This window comes from Macrobrachium nipponense, chromosome 16 (genome assembly GCF_015104395.2).
Source record: "Macrobrachium nipponense isolate FS-2020 chromosome 16, ASM1510439v2, whole genome shotgun sequence".
In the NCBI taxonomy this organism is placed as follows: domain Eukaryota; kingdom Metazoa; phylum Arthropoda; class Malacostraca; order Decapoda; family Palaemonidae; genus Macrobrachium; species Macrobrachium nipponense.
The window spans coordinates 66,545,020-66,565,676 of record NC_087209.1 but is presented as its reverse complement, the minus strand read 5'-3'; the positions used below and the strand labels follow the sequence as shown (position 1 = coordinate 66,565,676).

Sequence of the window (20,657 nt, the reverse complement as noted above, 5' to 3'; positions counted from 1 at the left end):
TTCAAATACCAAATGTATGCTGAAAGTATTATCCTACATCAAATATACCTTTAATTATAATCTTATTACATACTGTATTCATCTTTGAAATGATGATATTCATACGTATCATTTTAAAGTCAACTTAAACATTTTGCCCTCAAGAATTTATATGTTCACACTTCTAACCCTTCCAGCTAATAACAGAGAGATGAACTGAGTTGCTTACATTGTTTAAACAAATACAAATGTAAGTAATACACTATACATTATGTATATCTATCTATAAACCACCATCCCTATCTATCTATCTATCTATCTATCTATCTATCTCTCAACTTGGCATGAGAAAGAGAGAGAGAGAGAGAGAGAGCACTGAGTGGTGGCAACATATATTTACCTGAGAGTGGGCAACATATGTTTAACTAATAGTGGGCAACACTTTCTACCCTTTACTGTCAATATGTAAAAATATTTGACACAGTTGACAGGTTACACCCTCTCCCCCTTGCTCCAAAGCTTTTGGACAAGACTGGGAAAAAGATGAGCGAAAAAATTGTTGAACTAAAATCTTACTAATTCATCATACATGTATATTTTCTTTAATGAATTCAGAGAGAGAGAGAGAGAGAGTGTTTGTAAAAAAAATCTGTGCATAGGCGAGTTTCCTGTGAATGATTTATAGATAGTTTCCACTGAAAAATCCGGAATAGGCGAGTCTGCGAATAGCGGGGTTGGCTGTAATGTGTTTGAAAATATTACATCACATCTAAAAGATAAGCATAGCAAAAACCATAATAATAATGTAACTGATTAGTAAGTTAAGTATATCTTAGTTTTACCAGACCACTGAGCTGATGAACTAGGGCTGGCCCGAAGGATTAGATATTTTTACACGGCTAGGAAACTAATTGGTCACCTAGCAACGGGACCTACAGCTTATTTTGGGATCCGAACCACATTATATCGAGAAATGAATTTCTATCACCAGAAATACAATTATCCTCTGATCCCGTGTTGCCCAAGCCGGAAATCGAACTTCGGTCCACTGGATTGGTAGCCAAGTGCAAAAACCACTTGTCCAACGAGGAACTGATTAGTAAAGATTCAAGATAAGTTAAGGTGTAATGTATACACTAAAGTTCTTTTAAAAATTACCTGAAATGAGGTGAAGAAGAAGCAAACTATTAGGAAAAACTTACTCGTAACTTTATTAGAGAAATGAAAAATATAAAAAAAAAGTGAAAGAATAAGACAAAAGGGAACTCATTTTCAAGTGCTAATAAGGTAATAACTCAGTAAAAAATACATCCTCCTTGAGACAACAATACAGTATATTAAATAACATTGTACAGTAAAATGTTGCATAAAAATTGAAATCATAGGGTAAAAACTTCGTAACACTGCAAAGCAGCTAGTCTCATATGATCAAACTGGTAAATTATTTACTGATAGTTGTCACTAACAACAGTTGCAAAATTGGTGACTGAAGAGTTCTGTATGAATGTGGAATTCACCTGAACATTTTTGACAAAGCCATGAATGAAAAATGGCTGAAATCAGTTATTTTCAATGGCATAATCATGGCTGGAAGATTGAGTTTAGTTTGTTTGTTTGTATGGTGCTTTTACGTTGCTGAAACCAGTGACTTCTGAACCACGTCGAGAGTGAACTTCTATCACCAGAAATACACATCTCTCACTCCTCAATGGAATGGCCGAGAATCGAATCTGCGACCACCAAGGTGGGATGCTAATACCATACCAACCACGCCGCTGAGGTGCTTTGGAGATTGAGTCCCAGTAGTGCCTGTCTCCCTAAAAATGGAACTTCCTGTGTTTGTAGTCGCAGTTGTTTACATTCTTTAGTTCTCATCTACAATTGACTTATTTGTTAGAAAAGAAAAAAAAAAATGTCATATACAAAGGTTTTTTTTTTTAAAGTAAATGCTCTGTAGTATAAGGCTTTTTTTGTGAAATATAAACAGAAAATCTTTGTATTTTATATAACAATTTCCTGTTACCTACTGGTAAACATTCATAAATATTCTATAGGAGCTTTGTAGACTGACAGGTTATTCATAAGCATGTTACTTGCTATATTGATTTTTATCACATCAAGATCTTAGTTTAAAAACAGCTTTAAATACTGCTGGGCTAAAAATTGTAAAGCATTCATATTTCTGATGTTACACTAAATAATGGTACTAGTATTATGCTTTTTTTCCTTTGGCAACGGACAAACAATTTTGTTTAATGCATGTACTGTACAGTAAATCATAACTGACATGTGAAAATATGTGTAGATGATGGTAATGTTTCTTAAAATACAACAATAAAAACTACAAAGTAACCTTGGTACCTTGTGCTTAGCCTTTTAAGATAGAGGGATAAGGTAAAAAAATGAAAGATACGTGTAGGAAACGAACTAGATCATCATAATTAAAGACAATAAATGATGCAAAGAAGCTTACTCAGGATTATTTGCAGACTGGTGTTTGCAGTGAAACAGCAGCAAGTATCCTCGTCAATGGAGTTGATTTGTTTTTCCGCTTAGGACCTTCAGGGAGTTGTAAGCTAGTGCCAAGTGTGGGGGGGTTGGGGGAAGGTGTACTTCCAGAAGCAGAGGTTAATGCACCACCACATCTACCTGTCCCTCTGCTGCGCCGTGCTGCCACTCACGTGTTGTTGTCTATTCTGCCGTTACCACTACATTTCCAGGTCAGTCTTATGTGAAAAATTTGTACATATGTTTTTCAGGTCTTGTCATTCTTCATTCTTGCCACACACTCTACCACTACAAACAGGTTTTCAAATCTGTGAGGGGTGGTAGGTATATGGATTTGTTTTCTATAGATTAAATTGCAATAGCTTCATGATAAAACTGTTAACAAGTAGAGAATAGAATATACCATAGCTGTTTTTCTTCTTTAGCATATACTAACAAGCATGTAGATTGTGATGTTATGAAGTGTATCATTTAAGACATTCTTAATATCCATGAGCCCCTGTAAAATGTTACCAGAGCACATTTCAAAGAATGGAAATATGTTAGGCATTAACCTTTTAGCAAGTTGGAAGTTTTTTTGAAGAGCTTGCATGTTATTTTTTTTTTTATTTTTTTTTCCATGAGGCAGGGGTCATCTGAAATAAGACATGTTTGGTCTATCTAAGTACAGCAGAACCTTGCTGTTTTGATCATTAACCTAATGGATTTTCCCATACATCAGTTTTTACCATAGTTTTAAAATCATCTTTTATTTTATTTGTTTAATTTATAAATTCGTCATCATAAATATTCATATCAAACCAAATTCATTACGTATAGTGCTGAGTAATCCTTTAGATTCCAGTGCTTGGCTTCAAGCCTAAATCTCATATTCCATTCCATTCCATTCTATATTGTAGGAGTAAATTTGAAAACACAGTATCTCACTGACACCTACTTAGGCCTTAGTAGCCTTTATCTGCAATTGACTTCATATAGTGAGACTGTGTGATGGACGCGAAGGAGAGGGGCTCCGAAGTTCTGGAACACTGCGCTGCTGTCACATTCTAGATGAGAAACAGGGCTGACAACTTCAGAGACTGTAAATGAACAAAAATTCTCTCTTCCTCAGGAAGAAGAATGTATCCTGAGAAAAACTAATAATTAAAATATGTGATGGATGGAGGGAAATACGGAAGAGAGCTGTACTGCCCACGCCACAATCTTACAAAAATGACGGAAAGAGACTAGAAGATCATGACGACTGGCCCTGCATGTAGAAGGGAAGATTGCTATCGTTCGCCATTAAAAATCGTCCTGACATCCCGAAATACACACATTCTGAAAGACTAAAACATTAAAAAGTCCTTAGAGATGTGTGAAAAGATACATAAAAGCATAAATGTCAATACACATATTTCCAAATAAAACACTAAACCAAAGTAAGGGTTCCTCTCTCTCTGAAGGCAATACTCTCTAAGGAGACGGATAGCCTTTCACACATAACGCAAGCGATGCCGATGCGAGTAAAAGTCGTATCTACAGCAAAAGCATCTGTCCAAGGTCAACATGGCAAACAAAGGCTTGACTAAAAATGTTGACGTCCACGAATCTTGTCCTGAATAAAAATAAAAAATAAAAAAACCAGCTTGGAATAGGAGAGTGAAGCGAAACTCCAGTCTCCAAGGTGGTATAAGAAAGACTGATATTTTGCTGGGGTACGATTTTGGCCGATGACCAAGCATCCACTCCATATATGCATGAGTTGCCAGATGCCACAGATTCCTTGTTTTACAATCTTTGATTGTTTTTACCGGTTTTCCAGCTAGCACTAGAAGACTATCTTAGTGACCTTAGGTTTGTTAGCTATGAAAAATACAAATTGATTAAAAAATTTGTCATTTCATTGTTCTCTTTGGCTTCTGTTGTACACTGCAGTATTGTTATTTGTTAGCAATCAGGACAGGAAGCATCTCTTGTTATTTTTGTTTGATGCAGACATTTTTTTTTAATTTGACCACTTAAATTTTGTAATATATTTGGCTATTTGAATTTTTTAGTTTATGTTGAGACAAGTTGGACTAAAATCTGCAGGAATAATTTAAAGTTAGCATCACTATTAAGATAATTTAAAGTTGATGCACATGGCATACAGTGCATATGAAACAAAGAAATGTAGCATGCTATTTAGATGTAGAGTGCCATCATAATTTATATAAGTAAATATGCCTGAATTATGGCTTTGTTCATATACGAAACAAACCTTCGGTCTTAACATTAGGATAAATACATAGCGCCAGCTGGAAACCGGTAAAGTTTAAAATATTTGTGTACGCAAGGGACTATTGGCATCTGTGGTTGGTCACGAGACATGTGGGGCCACCCACATACCCCTCGTTGATTCGTGACCCCGTCAGTTATTTTCTTACCGCCTTTAAGTGAGGACGTGGTTTACTTCGTCCTTTTAAAGCCGGTTTAGTTTGCCCCCTGTTGTTTTCAATTTGTTGTTTGGAATTCCCGGGTATGTGAACATGAAGCCTTCTCATGCTGTGGAGACTTTCTTGGATATAAAACCAAGAAGCAGATAAACACCCTTTTATTTTCTTCGACGTCAATGGAAACCGTTGATGTACTACTCATCGTGTAGTAAGTCGTAGGTGAAGAAACTCTTAAGGTACGTACGGTTAATTCGTTACCTATGCTTGGGAATATCGCATATTCATATGGATTGCCTGTAATCCAAAGCTTTGATGTATCTGGATGTGCTTTGGGAAGTAATTATGACTAATTGTGCTCCTTTCCCTGCGGGGAGAGGCGTGCATCGCCGTCTTGTTTTCGTTCCAGATACATGGGTAGAGAGGATGCAGGTGTGCGGTCGGCGTTAGGCTTATCAGGAGAACCAACCCAAAAAAGACAGATGGTTTGATGTATAACGTCGTGTTGCCATCCATGATCCCACGTGATGGATGTCCCTTTTATCCTGACATGCACTGGATGGCAGTCAGATGCGTCGCCATCTGTAAGAAGCAGATAGGGCAATAAGGCAGCCTTTAATGTCAGGTTGGTATGACTATGAGATTAAAATCAACAGCCTTGCACTTCTGGTAGGGTGCCAGCTTCGCATTAGAGTTGCTCATTGACGTCATAAACATGGCGACCACCATGACGTCATAAACATGGCGACTGCCATGACGTCTCTTCACAGCTGCGGCCTACACAAAGGCATGCTTCCATTTTCATTTCGAGGTACAAGAGTACTTTACAAACTATGCTTCGATGGGAGGTTTTAATGCACAGGTTGTTTTTGAGAGAAATTACAAGCGTTAGGAGATAGTCACATAATGGAAAAGACACAAGTCTTTCCTCTGTATCCATCCGCTTAGGCGTCCAAGCTTAGGTTGACTGGCTTTGATGCCAGTGCATTCTCCTGACCAATCCTGGAAATAATAGGGACTTCGTAGCTGATCCTCGAGCCAAGAGAAGAAGTTTCTTCGCCATCTTCGAGCCAGGATTTTTACATCCCTATTATATGAAAGCACAAGAAGTAGTTGTGAAGAGTTGGAAAAGGCTAGAATCAGGGACTTTGTGACTGATCCTCGTGCCAAGAGGAGAAGAATAATTTCTTCTTCATCTTCGAGCCAGGACTGTCACATCCTTGAAAAGTAGAAATGCCACAGAAGGTTGGGTCTCTTGATCTTGGCTGCAAGAGTACCATAAACAGCCTCATGCTTCCATCAAGCGTGTTGACGTCATAGCCAAGACCTCTTGCAAATGGCGGTAGTCATGACGTCACAGCCTACTGATTCTCGATTTACTTCGCTGCCTCCGAAACCTAATACGCTTTTTGACTCATTGGTACACACAGTAATGAAGAATAAACAGGATCTAGAGGTGAAAATGGCTAAGTAAGACAAAAAGAAAAGGCGTGATTCGTCTTCTTCTCTAGATGGTGTCATAGCTAAGTTCGATGGTATCACTGAGTACCAGTCAAGCGTTGGAGGATACGAGATTTCGTGTCTGATCCTCGGGACAAGAGGAGAAGAGTAAATTCTTTTTCATCTTCGAACCAGGACTGTCACAGCCCAATCAGCAAGAAAATCAAGAGTTCAAATTTCTGTCTCCTTCTTTACTTAGGGCAGTAAGAGAGAGTACCATCATAAGCTGGAGTGGACAAGGTACAGGTGAGTGAAGCGGCCATACTGTTAGGGTCAGTATCAGTAAGATACCTATCAGTAGCAGGACGTTCCTCTCTTTAGCAAGGGGGAGAGGAATGATAACAAACCTACATGAGTGGATGAATTGGTTTGTTAGGGGAACAGATCCTCTTATTTTCCTCGGATGCAATGAACTATGACATTGTGTAAAAACCCAGAAGTCTGACTATGATATTCATATATGTCTTAGATTCGGAAATACTGGTCAGTTGTTTCGTAGAATTCTGGTATTCAGAAAACTGATCAAAGGTGGCAAACTCCCAGTTGGTTAATAGTACTTACCTCCCACCAAGAGTAAGTCTATCCTAATGTTAAGACCAAAGGTTTGTTTCGTATATGAACAAATGACAAATTTGTAACTAATTTGTATTTTTCATAACTTACAAACCTGAGGTCTTAACATACAAAGGCCCACCTCTAACCACCCCACTATCAAATAACCTGGATTGGAAGAATAGCTGATGGGGTCACGAGTTAATGATGGGTATGTGGGTGGCCCCACATGTCTCGTGACCAAGCACAGATGCCAATAGTCCCTTGTGTACACAATTATTTTAAAAACTTTACCGGTTTTCCAGCTGGCGCTGAGTATTTATCCTAATGTTAAGACCTCAGGTTTGTAAGTTATGAAAAATACAAATTAGTTACAAATTTGTCATTTTGTTCACATGAATGTTGTTATAAGTATATATGATACATCAAAGACCATGTTGGCAATATGTTTACATTTAGTGGTATACAGCAGATAATGAGCAAATTATTGTAAGGAAACTAATATCAACAATCTTGATTAACAGATAACTTTCCCCCCACCAAGCATTAGTGAAAGCAAGGTACCACTGTACGTATTTTGTTATAAAATACTGTGCTGTAGTTGTACTGTGCTGTAGTTGTACAACATTTTGATTGGCTGCACTAGAAGTAATGATTTTCTTTTGATTTCATGTTGTAGGATTTTGACAAGTTTTTAATTAATTTGTATTTTTCATAGCTAACAAACCTTCGGTCTTAACATTGGGATAAATCTTCTGGCACCAGCTGGAAACCAGTTAAAAACAATAAAAAATTGTAAATGCAAGGAATCTGTGGTATCTGGCATCTGAAACGTAGTTGAGATGGAAGTGAGTCAGAGATCACACTTGTGTATTTACAGTTATTTACTGTTTTAACAGGTTTCCAACTGGCACCAGAAGATTTATCCTAATGTTAAGGCCTTAGGTTTGTTAGCTATGAAAAATAAAAATTAATTAAAAATTTATCATTTCGTGGAGCTCAAAAAGCTTGCTGAAGGTGAAAAGATTTTTGCAAATACGTACCTGATAAGTGTTTGGTTTTACATGTCAGTAATGAAAATCCTTTATCAGGAATTTTTTAGGTCTTGATTTAGATTTATTTATTTTTATCTCAGGGTCTTCAAGTTAAAGAAGTTGGATGCAGCAGTGGGGAGCGACTTGTTCTGTCACATCTTCGACCTCAGCTTGTCAATCTTCTTTCTAATGCCCTGCAAGTAGAGACAGACCCTGCAAACACACAAATGCTCCTTGGTCAGTTAAGACATTTGTGTCAGTGATAATTATGTTGGTGGATACTGGATTATGATGATGATAATAATTAATGATTTGTGTCAGTGATAATTATGTTGTTGGATACTGGATTATGATGATGATAATAATAATTAATGATAATAGTAACAATAATAATGGTTTATGATGGTAAATATAGATGTAAGAGAGACATTTTAAGCTTTAGACAGTGTTTCCATTCATTGTAGAAAACAGCCTATTTAGTAGTTAAATTGAAATAATTTGCCTTCTAGATTTAAAGCAAAATTGTCATTTGAAATGCAGTAGTTATTTGGAAACATTGGGAGATGTATGTGTTGAGGTTTAGAGAAATCAGAAATCACACAAATGTGCAGAACTCCTTGTACAAGGAAATGACCATCATTTACAGGATTACTGTGAATTGCAGTACAGGTTGTATTTGTTTAATAGAGTATGGAGAAAGCTTGTATGAATGGATTTATAGATTGTTTGCAAACTTCATTTAATTTCAATATAATGAAGTCCAATAGTTTACCTTTACTAGAAATCATGTAAATAAGAACATTAAAGTAATTTTGATTTTGTCATGAATCATATGGTAATTTTTGTGGAAAAAGTTGGGTTTAAACATCACATGAAGTTGAATATTACACGATATGTGATACGAACGATGCACTATGAAATTTTAGTGAATAATGACATGGTCAGTTATTGTTCTGAGGTAATCCTTTCATAATTTAAATTTTCACTAATCTGAGACACCTGCTCTAACGGTGTTGGATTAGTGAAAGTCTGCCAATACTAATAGTAAATGTATTATAGTAAATCTATCATAAGTATTGCAGGGAGTAATTAATATAAAAGCAATAATCCATCCACATGCTTTACTGTTACAGTATTAGTAGTATGCAGCGTACTTTAATCAGACCACAGAATTAACATTTAACTTTCATAGTGCTGTGTACAGTAACAGCCTCATTTGCTCCATCTCATTCCAACCCATTTCTCAAACCAACCAGTGTCACTTACATTAAGGCTATAGTATGTTGTGTATCTCCTCAGAATTATAGTTGGCAGTACCAAGAAAGCATGCATTCAACCAGCTAAACAGGTGTTGATGGATTGCCGATGCTTGTGAAATAAAAATTTTATGTTTATAATCAGTTGACAGGGATTTTGTTTAGACTCCATGATGTTAACAACTACTGGTAACCATCATACTTAGGTAGTTTAATAAGGCATCCAAGTCACATTTCTAGACTTTTGGATTGGCATGACGAATCTCTTAATGTTCCTAATGTGCTGTATATATCTATTTTAGGAGGCCTCCTGTTTTGTGTCCAGGATGCAGCATTATGTGAAGTTATGGATTCCATATCCCAGCACAACTTTTCATCTGACAGAGATCACAACATAATGTCATCTGGTAAGAACAGAAGTTATGATTTGGTCTTTGCCATTTTTATACTGTAAATATCATTTATGCTTCGGAGTTGACATTTGTATGTGATGTTACCAAGCAGATAGCATGTACTGCAGGAGCTGCGTGAGTATTGCATTTTTTTTGCTGGAGTTTTATTCAGTTTACTTTTTATTGGCTTTAGTTATAGAACTTTAGATATGTGCCCAGGTTCTGCTTAAGCCAGATTTTGACATGGATTGCAAGGGAGAATGTCATTGTTGTGTTTTCTAGATATGAAATAGGTTTCATTATTTTTGGTTCATATGTTATCCTGAATTTTGCTATGACCTACTCCATTGCAAAGCAGAGGAATGTATAGAACTATGACCTTCTCCATTGTGAAGCAGAGGATTTATAGAATATAGTTTTTTCATAGTTGTTTATGTAAGCTGTGTTGCTGTTAGTGGTTTTGTTTTTTCATAATGGATGTCAATATTTTTTAATTTTTATTCGTACAAAGATTGTCTGTTACTATACTATTCTGAGAGGAATATAGCCTTCAACAAAGTTGATTTCCTCCATGTACAGCAAGCCACATGTACATGTAGTTGTAATCATAATACGTATGTTATTGAATTCCATGGCTGTAATTGTGAGGCGAATGCTTTTTTAAGTCATCCATCATTTAGAAATGTTTGTAAATGTTGCCAGTTTGTCACAGCATGGTTAGGTTAATTACATTATGAAAAAACATTTTTTTTTATATTGAATTTAATTTGCATATAAGGCCATTTAAATGCTTTGGAAAGTTTTTGACTTCATCTAATGGAGATGTAGAAAAGCAAAAGAAATGTTTAGACATGCTTTTTTGTCAAAATTGCAAGAAACATAGTATTGTTTTGCCTGAAATATGTTATCATTACAAGAGGAGCTGAATTCTTCCTTTTCTCATGTTAATTTGCAGATTTTTTTTTCTTTTTTGATATTTATCACTTATAAAGTTAAAGCTAAAGTTCTTTTTATCTTTTTCCATTCTTTTGGAATGCTGTATACTTGTGTGATGCTGTTGTCATCCAGGCCTTATTCTGTGTAAACTGGTTTTATTTTGTCAGGAGGTGTAAGACAGCAAAAGATGAATGACAGATGTGAAAGGATTCTTTTTTGTACATGGAACTTACCCAGCAGATATATACTTAGCTATAGACTCCGTCGTCCCCGACAGAAATTCGAATTTCGCGGCACACGCTGCAGGTAGGTCAGGTGATCTACCGCCCCTGCTGCTGGGTGGCAGGAATAGGAATGATTACCGTTCTAGAACTAGATTTTCTCTGTCGCGGTAGTGTCAACATACGTTGTTGCTACCTCCTGACTTGATTTTCGTTTTTTCATAGCCATCGACCTTCTGGGCTGTCTTTTGCAGGGAAGTACTGGGTCTTTGGTTTGGCATACGCTTTTATTAACTTTTTAATGAATTTGGCTTCGAAATTTCGAAGAATGTATTACGTGAAAATTGGAAACTACCGAATTTTTTTTTTTTCGGTAGACACTCATATATTTTGCAATAAGGGAAATAAATTGATTTTTTTTTTTTGTTTTTTTTTTTTTTTTTTTCACTAAAATACGTTGTATAAAGTTTTAGAAAACTTCCCTTGATGAAGGAAATATAAGATCTAACTTCCTACTTTAGAAGTCAGAAAGCATATAACTAGATACGCTTCCTTTAGAAGCTTTAAGAGCTCTCGTTTTCATTTCTAACGAGGCAGTTAGAGTATTGACAATTCTAGTAGTTGGTTGCATCCTCATCACCTTCTTACTCCACAGAATCTACAAATTCATATGTGCAAATTTGAAGATAAATGGATGGAGCTCAAAAGGCGAGCTCTAAAAAGGTAAGAAGTGAATATAGTGTTCCCAGTGCAGTGGAGGGTGCGTCTGATCGGCTCCGTAGCGCTTCCAGGCCTAGACCTCTTCCAAAACTCCCAGACCCAGTGGAGGAGGAAAGTCGACAGCCGCAGGAAGGTAGGGAGACCCACCACCGATCAGGCGTCCCCTCGGCAGGTTCTGTAGAACGTCCCAGACTGCCAAGGATAGCCATTGATAAGGCATCCTTTAAAATGTGCGTCTCTTCATCTTACATCCGAAAAGACGAAGAATGTATGTTTGGAGTTTCGATGATCTAGCGCGTTCTCTGAAAGCTAAGAGAACACTGAGCAAGAGCCAGCCGCTGCCAGGAAGCCGCGTTCCAGCAAGCTAGCGTGAGCTACGTTCCAATAGCCAGCAGCGAGGCGCGTTCCAGCTGACAGACTAGCGCGAGCCTGCGTTCCTACAACCGAAACGCAGAATCCGCGTTCCTAGAAAATTTTTCTTGGCGCAAGGCGCCTTCAAAGAGAGGAAGCGCTAGCCTGGCGCAAATTGCGCCAGAAAAACAGACGGCTAGAGCAAGGAGCCTTATAGTAGAGTGGCAATCAGAACGATCCTTCCTTTGAACGTTTCCGAGCAAGAGGCTCTTTCTAAAAGGGGTCTAGTAGGCGCTCGGAACTATCGGCGCACGGGACCTTCCACGCAAGCGGAACGTTCCAGGAGCGAGTCTCCTTTTCCTAGCGTGCGGAACATTCCAGGCGCGCGGAACATTCCAGGCCGCGCGGAACATTCCAGGCGCTAGGCGCAAGGAGCCAGGAAGCCAGAATATTCCTAATCTTCTTATGAGAGAGAGGTCAGTCGCGAGGCTCCTCATTGAGTTTTAACTTGAGCAACTTTCCCCTGGCAAAGGTGCAAGATGTCGCACAGGCGGCCGTCGCTTTTGCCAGAAGGATTCTGATACTAAGAGAAGCCATTTTTGTCATTATTCAGAGGACTCTCTCCTTCATTCATGCTCTTCCCTCGTTTATGAAGAGGCAAGAGCTTTGGGAGTTTTTTCTTATAAGAAGCTCATCGACGTTTGGGTATGATGGTGCGGATAGGAAATATCTACTTCCTTCCGTAAATAACCCCTACAGTATGAACAGGAATTTTTGTCTCTTCCACGATTATGAGAAATCACGAAGATTTAAAGAGTTCCTGGATTAACTTCCTTCTTTAAGGAGAAATATATACTCTTTCTATCGTTCTATTAACGAAAAGAACGAAGATAGAAAAAATTTTTCCTTTCTCTATCTGCCTCGGCAGGGAAAGAAGGTAGTAGAGTATCTGCTGTATGAGAATACGATACGGCAAATCATAAGCACATACCGTAGTTACTTCTTTGCTGAGCAACTCAATTACCAGTATCCTTCTAGGAATTTCCTAGGAAGGACTACGCTAAAGGGATGTTAGACAACACACCTACTTAGCTTCTAGATTATCGAATCTTGTTTCGCTTAGATATGCATTATAAGAACTTCCTGAAGTTCGATAATAATTTATAAGATTCCTTTATTAAATGGAGTAGCTGGCAACTCTGGAAGGGTAAGGCCAGTCGGCTAACAAGACTGCTATCCGCTGACGCTTAGCCTTAGACACCAACGCAGTATCATGTTTTTATGTGGCGGTCATGAGTGGTCGGGTACATGTCTCTCTCCTGCGGGATGGAATTGACTAACCGTGTCTCTCCCCTTCCTACAATCGTGGTTTGTTCCGATACGTAATACAAACCATCGGTCCTTTTTAAACAATAGGAAGTAGCATAGCGGCATCTTGGAAAACGGTCGTAAGCTTCGAAGAAAGGGGAGAACGGTAGTTAACTGCTTGTCCGACAGTCCCCCGCGCGCCAACGCGCGACTGGGAGGTAAACAAATCACTTGTTCCGATACGTAATACAAACCATCCGGTCCTTTAACAATAGGAAGTAGCTAGCGGCAGCTGGAACGTCGTAAGCTTCGAACAAGGGGAGAACGGTAGTTAACTGCTTGTCGCGCGACTGGAAGGTAAACAAATCACTTTTGCTTTCGGCCGCGGGTGTGAAGGACAGTTCGTCATCGCTCTCTGCCCGCTTCATCGTCGTATGCTTTGTTTATATTGTGTTTTCTACTAATGGTTTGTTTGACTTGAAAATGAAACTGTAAGTACACTGTTTCATTTTCATTACTTAATTATGAACCAACATGGAGCTATCGCCGTAGATGCGGCGATTTCCTCTCTTTTTTTCATGAATTGAACCCTTGAATTATGTCTCGGTGCCGAGGGCGGGCAGCGCTCGCGCCGAGTCATGTATGTTGGGCGAAAGTGTGTAATTGAAAAATGTAAGTACTCTTTTTCATTATATTTTTGCCCTGTGCGTTCGTTACCGAGAGAGTGATTGCGCTCGGCAAGCACGAGCCATTTTATTTTGTATAATAGATTGCAATGAAAGTGGATTCGCAATTGCAATATTCTTTTCATTTTCATTTTTTATTTATTTGCATGAAATTTTAATTTGGATCAATTTTCGTTCTTATCCGGGAATTGATCCTTACGATTATTTTATGTGAAAGTGAAATCGCAAGTGCAGTATTCTGTTTCATTTTCATATATTTTATGATAGCATCATATTATGGATCAAGTTTCCGTTCTTACCCGGGAATTGATCTTTTCCCCTTTTAAGTCTATGAGTGAATCGCCAAAGGGCAGTATTTCTGTTTCATTTTCATATTACTTTCACTGCTGTGCGGGGGGTAGGGGGGGTAGGGGAAAGCGAAGGTCTGCCAGGAAGTCGTCGGAAAGCTCTCCCGCGACTCCCTTGGTATCTGATTCTTCGTCTTCCTTCCTGGCCCCCCCGCTCAGCTTCTTCGTTGTATTTTGTATTTGGGTCTTCCTTGCGTTCGGGGTGGGCATGTCTTCCCCCCGTGCGTGAGGGAACCCCTCTTACTAATCTACCTATGTTACCGCAGGTGCTACATCCGTGGGAGACGACCTTGGACAGGTATGGACCACCGCGGCGGCAGGGCGTGCCTAGCATCCACGGGCTGTTGCAGCGTCTAGCGAGGTCGTGGGGCGGTCTCCACTACTACCACGGCCGCTTATGCTGCTCCTCCTGGTCTACACTCCCCATGCTGTGTCGGTGACGCCGTCTGCCGCTTACTAGGGCCGCCGCGTACCGAGGGGGGTTGCCGCCGCCGCCTGTTTTCTTTCGGTTGCCTGCCCCAGACTTCCGCTGTTTCCAGCAGCCTCTGGACCGGCCCCCCCGCCAGTAACCCAGGTTCCGCTGGCTGCCGATGATTCTACGAGGCGATCGCTGGGCCTGCCGTACCTGCTGCTGATGTGATTCCCGCTGTTGGCTTGGCTGTCCCCTTCTGGGTCTACCGCTGCCGCTGTTCCTGCCCGCTCCTGAGCTGGTTGCTGTCCTGGCGCTCCTGGTTCCTGAGCCTGTCCATGCTGGTCCTGGCCACGGTGTGTCTTACCCCAGTCCAGGTCCTTCCGGACAGGTGCAGTCGGGCCGGTGTTGTTGCTTCGGCAATAGCCCCGGCTCCGGCCTAGATGGAGGACCTGACGACTGTCCTGCGTGAGCTGACGAGGAAGAGGAGAAGAGGAAGCTGTCATCTTCGTCTTCATCGTCTGCTGCTGCCTCTTCCCCTTCTTACTTATTCTAAGGCCCATAAGCCGAAGAAGAAGAAGGCTGCCTTCCCCCCCTAAGAAGTCTCCTTCGGGAACTTCTAAGGCCCCCGTCCCACCCCAATGGGACGGGGGGGGGGGGTCCTTCTGCTGGTCCTCCTGCTCCTTTCGGGTTGGGAGCGGGGGCCCCCCCGTCTCCCTTCCGTAAGGAAGAGATAGACGGGGGACAGAGGAGTATCGGTTAGCTCTGGTACTTCCTCGCCTGGTGCTAGCAAGGCGATGCCGCTACGCCAGGTTCCGGCTCGGTCTCTCGTTCCGCGAGAGATCCCGAGTGTACGTTCTCCCTCGGGAGACCGTGCCAGCCAAGTTTCGGCGCCAGAGTTCGCTCGGCGCCAAGACTCGGCACGGAGCAGAAGGCTGGTGAGAGCCGCTCAGGTGACTCTCGCCAGGCCAGCGGCCGCTCTTGCAGCGACCAGCTGGTAACCCGGGTTTTCCCCCCTAAGAAGGCTCCTTCGGGACCTTCTAAAGGGCCCGTCTCGCTCCGGCAATTCGGGGAGCTCTTCTGCTGGTCCTCCTGCTCCCTCGGGAACAGGGCCCGTCTTTTCTTCTACCAAGGAGAAGAAGACGGGGACCAGAGGAGTACCAGCTTCGGCTGGACTTCCTCGCCTGGTCTGCCGCTAAACCAGGATCCGCCTCGGCTTCTCGTTAGCGATTAGCCTTAAGAGAAGTACCGACCCGTGGACGGTCTCCCGCGGGAGGACCGTCCAGCCAAAGTCTTGACACCCGAGCTCGCTCGCCGCCAAGACCGAAGCGCGGAGCAGAAGACTGGCGAGTGTCGTGCAGACGACCTCTCGCCAGGCCAGTGGATGCTCTCGCAGCGACCAGCTGGCTGCTCGGAAAAGTTGACGTGACGGTCGCTGACCAGCCACGGGTTGAGGCGAGGAAGGGGTCCCCAGCGGCCGTCGGTACCAGCCAGGCTGGGGGGTACCAGCGGCTCGACGCGCCGAGAGGACGCTCGCCCGGTCCCCCCCCCCCCCTCCAAACCGCGACAGCGAGCCTAGCAGGTCACCTGACGCCGCTCCCATCGGGACGGGCGGAGACGGTAACCAGCAACAGCTCGCACTGACGCTAGAGATCAGCGTCACGTTCTCAGCCGAGCCTCTCGCCCCAGGCGAGCGGCAAGGCTAGGCCTGCTGCTCGATCGCCACCGCTGGGTTGACGATCAGCAGCAGCCCTCCAAGCACGCTGGTCCTGCCAGACAGTGAAGGCTAGGGGGGAGAGCGTCCAGGTCCCCTGCCTCCCTCCCCCTTGTAAAAAAACCTTTAAACCCTTTTTCCAAACCTCCAAAAAAAAAAAAAAAGGATCGGCTTTTTACACCGGAGGCAAAGCGAAGGGTAAACCTTAATGGAGTGATCGCGAGAGGTGCGCCGCTCGCGATCCCGCTATGACGCCGTATGGACCAGGCACGGTTCTAGGACGACCGGACCATACGACGCAAGTAGCTGGAGGCCGACCGTCAGGGGTCTGCCGCTGTTCCTCCTTCGGAAGGAGGAGTATCTCGGGATCCTGTTCTTGCTGGAGGGGACCCTGGACGGTCCTACTCCGCAAGACGCGGTTACTCCCGAGATACAGAGGAATTTGCAGAAGTCATTAAGCTGATTCGTCAGCATAATGACCTTGCGGAAGGATTGCCGCTCCCACCAGCAGAGCCCACGTCTCTGCTCGAGTCGTTTTGGGGCCCGAGAGGGAACCCCAAACCGACGGTGGGTCTGCCGCGATCGGAGCTGCCGATTCTGGTCTCGAACCAGTCTCTCGTCTCCGGACAAGAAGGCTCTCTCAGTTCTGGCCGGTCGATCAAGCTACTTCCACCTCCTCTACTGCGACAGCGGCGTTTCTACGTGTCTTCGGACACCGTATTTAAATACTCCTTCGGTCCTCCTGAGAGGTTTCGACCTCGACGAGGACTGGAATGAGTCGGAGGACGGTATCGGCTCTCTCCTGTCAGGTGTCGATCAGCCCCACCACAGACGACGTTCACCAGTGGCGGCAGACCCTTACCTACAGTGAGAGTTCGTAACCCTCCGCGGGAAAACGTTTTCTCCTGACGATACGTTTTCCCAGACTCTGAGAGACCATCGCCGCAAGGCGATGGCTGCTCCTATTCTTCTCCAACTGCTAGTTCCACTGGGAAGGCGAGCGAGTATCCAATTCCTCCCCCATTCCCTCTCTCCTTACGGCTACGAGGGAAAGGGGAGGGATCCTACCAGAGAGTTCGCTGTAGGATCCCACGTTCGGGACTGCGCTACCGGGGGGACCTTCGGGTCCTACCTGACGTAACCCCGCGGTCGTTGAGGAGGGATCCTGCCCCATTCTCGATTTCTACGGGAATCGAGAGGACCACCAGCCGATATCGTTTGAACGAATTCGGTGGGGGTTTCGCAGACTGCTTAGAATTCTACGGAATTTCTAGCGCATTCAGAGTGTTCGAGTTTTTTACGTCTCCAAACACTTAGGCGAGACCACGGTCTAAAGTGAGCGAGACGAGAATCCCCGATGTTACAGATAATCGGGAACCTCGCCTATGCTCGAATTCCTGGAATTTAATTTCTAGCATTGGGAAGAAGACTGCTGCTGAAAGAAACTATCTTACAGTAGGCGACCAACCTGGAATAGAGAAGATGGGACGGGAATATCCAGTTTGGCTTGAACTATCGTCTTAGTATTCTGTTCACCATTGAACCCGCTTTCCTTCGAGGAAGACTTCTCCTTCACTCTTTGATAGAGATCGAAGGTGGTCTATCTCCAATCCTTATTTTGTTTTCTTGAAGGAAAGAATTTCAGGATGGAGATCGTTGTTCAGAATCCTACAAATATACTACGTATATAAACCTCGCGACCATGATTCTAATAAAGCAGTTGAATTGTCCGAGGGGTAGGCGCATATCCTAGTTTATCTACGGATTGCGACTTAGAAGAGAAGTATTCTAATTGACTGCAACTCGGGGTTGCCTGCAACCTCCCAGGAGTTTTCAGTTTCAATTTTATATACTTATGGTTTTGTCACGACAACACCATTTCAACTTTTATATTTTACCGAAATTCGTTTCGCCTAAATATAATTGCTCGAGCATATCTTTTATGCTCGGTAGTTCTAGCCGAACGCATTCCTTCGTGGAATATGGATTACATGGCAACTCAGGATGACGAGTCGGCGAGAGCTCAGGCTCAACTACTGCGTATTGAACTGCCTGACAGCGGCTATTCAGTATCAGCTGGGCCTCCGAGATGCACGGTCAGTATGTCTCTCTCTCCCCTGGTTTGATTGACTACCGAACCGTATCTCTGCCCAACAATCATGGACTTAGGTCTCTGATTAATGGGGATTCTCGCAATAATGAAGGACCATCTACTGCTGTGACGCTAGATTCCCCATCGCCTTCGACATTGCGAGAATTTCAACAGAGATATCTCTTGGACTCTTTCATCTTTCTGTTTACCGCACGGTAACAGAAGTCTGTACAAGTCTCCCGCTGCATCGCACTGCGATAATGCGAATGATTTTGCAGACATCTGAGTTTGTCTTCAAAATATCTCGTATTCGTAGGTGTACAATTGTTTCATTGTTCAACCCGAATTACAAGATTGTGTCAGAAGACATCGCCTACTCTCCGACCTGACAGCTCTACTTCCAAATGTTCAGCCCATGAGAAAGCAGTTCTTCAGGCGGCTTTCCCCCTTTTGTGTTTTTTCATTACTGAAGAACGCCCCGCTTTCATTGCAACTACGACTTCTCACCGGACAGCAATGAAATAGCGGTTAGCGTTTTCAGTCATTTGTAAGCACAGGTTATGAATCTTGAGAATCCTTCTCTCGATTCGTCTGTGAAGACGTAGGTTGCATTCAATATCTACCTTCGTCTTCAACGGTACATAGTGTTGTTTCTCCTTAGCTGAGATTCAACAACTATGAGATGTTTTGCCTTCAGGGACCTCGGTCTCTAGAAGGCAATTGACTTTCGCCTGTTGGGCACATGCCTTAAGAGAATCATCATCTCGCTGTCCGGCATTGGTGACAAACAAATACATTATTTGTTTGGTCTCTCGGCATAACCTTTAAAGGCGAAGGTCACGTGACTTACTCGGATGCTTGGACAACTTGCCTCCTACCGAACGCAGTCAGTCGGCAGCTGTCAGAGCGCCCGAGTCAGTTACGAACTACGCTGTTGACTTAGTTCGGTTGTTACAGAGCAATCATTACTTCGTTTTAATAGCTTGTCACAGTACCCATACCATCGACACCCACCATGGAGTGTCGGTGTCCTATCCACTACCGAGAACTTTGCTGCAGAGGGATAGGAGGATGCGAGAGACTTCGTGGCAAACGGACAGACCAGTATGGGTACTGGACATCACCGAAGTAGAGAAGAGGGATAGGTCATGCGACTAGTTTCCTTCTTTTCCTCTGAGGAAACTGCATGACTTCTCCTGCGAAGTCAAGCATCCAGGGATGGGGATCCGTGACGCTCGATTTCGTACCGAACTTCGTAGCGAAGACTCAGAACCCTTCGGTCCCTGACGATTGTTCGAGTCGTTCACAATCCCCTCCCTAATGGACTTCACCGCCTTCGATGCGAAGGAGATGCTGCCTTGTCCGCAAGATCTTCTCCCGTGGCGCAGGTACTGAAGGCAGGGGTCTGGTCCAACCAGACCACATGCCCTTCCTTCTACCTTCGGGATATTGCCCACAGGTCCTTGGATCTTTTTCCTTGGGACCCGTGGTGGTGCTGCTCAACACAACGTTGTGTAGCGAACCCAGACCCTCGCAGGCTGAACAGCATCGAGTCCTGGTGTGACCGTAAGAATGGATGAGTGAATGAGAGTGTGACTGGCTCCTCTTCCATCTTCTTCTTCCCCCTCTACTGTGGTTAGAGGGACACGGTCGGCACCCTGCTGGATAAGGACAAGATGCAGGTGAGCTACTCAACAGAGCCCCATCCTATCCCTTTATTTCACTAGGGATAGGAGCGTATATCCACCACTTCCTCCAACCAAGGGGGAGGAAGTGGATGCCAGCTTGAGACAACCCATACTTGGATCCCTCCCTCGCTCTTACGACCAGGGAGGCCATTCCAGGGATGGACGAACACCAGTCTGTTCATCAAAAAGACTCAGATTCCTCCCACAAGAAGTGAGTCTTCCTATTGTTAAAGGACCGATGGTTTGTATTACGTATCGGAACAAATGACAATTTGTCGAAAATTGCATTTTTCCTAACTATACAAACCTGAGGTCCTTTACATATAGTCCCTCCTCATGCCACCCCTCACTCTGCGTATTTTGCATGGGCCAAAAGCAAAAGTGATTTGTTTACCTTCCAGTCGCGCGGCGCGCAACTGTCGGACAAGCAGTTAACTACCGTTCTCCCCTTGTTCGAAGCTTACGACCGTTCCAGCTGCCGCTAGCTACTTCCTATTGTTAAAGGACCTCAGGTTTGTATAGTTAGGAAAAATGCAATTTTCGACAAATT

General features: G+C 43.1%; 1 pseudogene; it reads left to right on the top strand.

Moving 5' to 3' along the window:
- The window catches only part of LOC135195362 (ral GTPase-activating protein subunit beta-like), a 142,307-nt pseudogene that overhangs the window by 16,441 nt on the left and 105,209 nt on the right, over positions 1-20,657 (top strand).